Source organism: Suricata suricatta, chromosome 7 (genome assembly GCF_006229205.1).
Source record: "Suricata suricatta isolate VVHF042 chromosome 7, meerkat_22Aug2017_6uvM2_HiC, whole genome shotgun sequence".
NCBI lineage: Eukaryota > Metazoa > Chordata > Mammalia > Carnivora > Herpestidae > Suricata > Suricata suricatta.
This window is the reverse complement of record NC_043706.1, coordinates 204,970-208,594: the sequence shown is the minus strand read 5'-3', so window position 1 is coordinate 208,594 and position 3,625 is coordinate 204,970.

Below are 3,625 nucleotides of genomic sequence, written 5' to 3'. Positions count from 1 at the left end.
CTTCAGATCTGAGGCATGCCCTCCTGAGGACCTGCCAACACGCGGGAGGGGCCGGTCCTAGAACTGAAATAAAACCCATTCACCAACTCCGTTTGTGTCCCTGGATTTCACTCTCTGTGACTGGCTTCAGGCGGAAAAGGTCTAACAATAGGATGCCTCCTGGGGGTGGACCTGCCTCCCCTCATTTCCTAGCCCCTCTCTGAGCCCCGCTCCACCCCCACCCCCAGCTCCCCAGCTGTCAGGGAGCAGGTGACAGGCCCCACTGTTCTGCAGCCTGTGCACTTTATCCGGATCGGGTGGGACTCTGCCGTCCGGAGCTGGAGCACAGCTCTGTTGGCCTTTCACCACACTTGACAATGACCCTCAAAATGCAGTGCGCACCAGCAGCAACAGCATCACCTAGGAACCTAAAAATGTAAACCCTACGTGCTGCCGCAGAACCACTAAGCCAGGGATTCCTGGGTAAAACCCAGCTTGGTGTCAGAAAGCCCTTCCCCAGACCTAAGCTCAAGAGACGGCTGGACGGGATTTCAGGCTCAGGACCTGCCCTCGGACACTGGAGAAGGCGCTGTCTAGGTCCGGGTCACACAGCAGCCCGGCGTCCCCAAACAGGACACTTGGGCAGGAACTGGTGTGCTCCTAAGCGCTTGGGAACCAGAGCGCTGAGGTCCAAGTACTGTGAGCAGTAGCTGTAACTCACGTCCCACAGACGCCGAGGGGGTCACCCGGGGACAGAACGCTGGGTTCCCACAGCCCTGAGTTCAGAAGGATCTTTTCCCTCCCCCAAGGAGGTTACGGAGGAGGGTGGTGGGCGCACCAGGAGGCAGGGGGGTCCAGCCCCGTCTGAAGACCCCGTGGTCACCGCAGGACCTCGGGGTCTGCGGGCAGTGGGCAGACCTTCGGCTCAGCGCTCCTGCCGCTCAGAGCTGAACCAGCAGGTGCCCGCAGGTGCTGGGCCACCGACACCCACCACCTTCCCTCCCTCCGCCTGGGACAAAATGTACTTTCTTGTCTAGATTTCTAGTCACCACTGCCACCAGCTCCAGCCCTGTTGACACACCCTGAGGAAGGGCAGAGAAAGTTCCATCCCTGAGTGCCCTCCACCCCCAGCGCCCAAGCGGGGTGGACAAAGAGGTGGACCACCTCGTCCCCCTCCTTAACCTCACCCAGGAGGCAGAGCAGGGGACCCGTGAGCCACTAAGGAGGGAGACGAACTCTTTGGAAACAGTGGAACTTAGGTGAGAAAACTCAAAAGGGTCCCCCCAACCCCGCCCCTGCCCGCCAGCCGCCCAGCTGCGCCTCTGCTCCCAGATAATCCCAGGGACCCAGCACAAGGGACCAGGCGCGCTCTGCACTCCCGGGGGCTCCTGGGGAGCCTGGGACACATCTAAAGGGACAAAGGGGGCACAGGCCCAATTCCCAGACATCCTACCTGCAGCCCCGGCTTGTGCCTGACCACGAGCAGATCCCCGGAAACGGTGACCACAGAAAATCCACTTGAGCGACCTGCTCAGCATGGTGCACCCTCGGATCCTCCCTCCACCAACCCCACCGAGCAAAGACCCAGAGCCGGGCCAGGATGGGGCGCCTCTGCCAGGTCCCACTAGGAGCCTGAGGCTTGGGTCTCCAGCCTGGCCGGGGCCCTGAGTGTCACCTGGACCACCGCTGCCCATGCAGTTTCTCATGCGTGATGCCGGGTGGGCCCCAAGGGTCGTGAGCAGGTGGGCACGGTGACCTGACCAAAGCTTGGGGCACCTGGGCCACGGGAGGGCACAGGAGGGGTATGGGGGCCACCAGCGCTGTGGGAGGGGGTGCCAGGGGCACGGGAGCGGCCTGCGGGCTCTGGGGGAGATGGCAGGGCTGGGGAAGGAGTCCTGGGGGTCCTGGCCTTACCCTCCTCCCCAGGCAGGACAGGGGACCATGGAGGGAAGCAGAGACTCCCAGGCTGGAGAAGGGACCGCGTGCTGGCAGGAGCTGTGCCCTCGTGCTAAGCAAATCCCTCTCTGCCTTTGTCCCCATCTGTAAAATGGGAAAGAGACAGACTTAACAGGTATTACCATGATTAAGTAGCTGCTTTATCAAGACTTGCTGCACGGAGCACTTGAACCATTAAAAAGAAGCAGGGATTCACCATTACTTCAGACTCCATGGCCCCGCTTCTCACCAGAAACTCAGACGGTTAAACAAGGAAAGAGATACAAAGTCCTCTCTCCTCCGTTTTGATAGGTTTAATCTCCTCGCGCAGGCCCACACTTACAGGGGCCAGGGAAGGGACCTTGAGAATCCCCAAGGGAGGCTGGCACTCAGCAGATACCCTGACCAACTCGTCAGAAACATTGACAAGAACTCTGGAGACGGACAAAGGCATCCGACTAATTGAGAAGCATTTATTCAAAGCTATTTCCGAACCCTCGGCAGGAGCAGTGAAAGGGGCTCTGGTGTGCTAACCTGGAGGTGCTCCATCCCGCACCCAGCTCTGTGGCCCCAAAGTCCTGCCAGGCAAGGGCAGGGCGCAAGGGTCACCAGGGAAGGGGATGACTTAATTTGGAACACAACAGAGGACATGGTCAAAATTGGGGCGGTCTCACTGGCTAACAACAGTCAGGGAAGGTAACACATCCTTGGGCCGGAGTTCCACATACTGATGAAGAAAGCGGATCTGCAGACCAGCCAGAAACTGAGCCCCAAGACAAGCCTTGATGAGATCCTCATATCATTAATGTCTGAGGGCTGCTCACGCCACAAGCAACTGCTCTCAGGCCGAATATGAGGCCTTGCAAGCGCAAACACTAAAAGCCAAAACAACCCACACTTGGTCTGCACTCTGAAGCACCCTCCAGGCCACACAGTCCATCAGGACAGCTCACGAGGTTGAACAGAACCCCGACCGATCACTGGCAAACCAGTAAACTGTGCTGACCATAAATGCCCTCTACGAAAAAGTCTCAGAAATGAAAACAAGAATTTAAGAACACTGGCCAACAAGAAGGAAAAAGAGACCCCACAAAATTAGTCCAGGCAAGTCACTAAACAAACAATCACAATCTACCACCATCTTTGGGACGACAGTGCACATTTGCTGGCAGAATCCACTTGTCAGACAGGAACGCGTGGCCGAATGTGAGACAAGAACAGTGACACTGTGTCTGAGGGAAACCTAGGTGTCAGATGCAGAGACAACAGCTGTTACACACGTGAAACTAAAAGGATTTAACAACATGTAAATTGTACTTGAAAGTTGCTAAGAGAAAGAAATTGCTGCGATTGAGGTCTAGGAGGCAATTTCCTGCTTTTTCCTCTAGGGATTTTATGGTTTCTTGTCTCACATGCAGATCCTTTATCCATTTTGAGTTAATTTTCTGAATGGTGTCAGAAAGTGGTCTAATTTCATTTTTCTACATGTTGCTGTCCAGCTCTCCCAACACCATCTGTTGAAGAGGCTGTCTTTTTTCCATTGGACACTCTTTCCTGCTTTGTCAAAGATTAATTGGCCATATACTTGTGGGTCCAATTCTGGGTTCTCTAACCTATTCCATTGATCCATGTGTCTGTTTTTGTGCCAGTACCATACTGTCTTGATGATGACAGCTTTGTAGTAGAGGCTAAAGTCTGGGCCCTATGACCC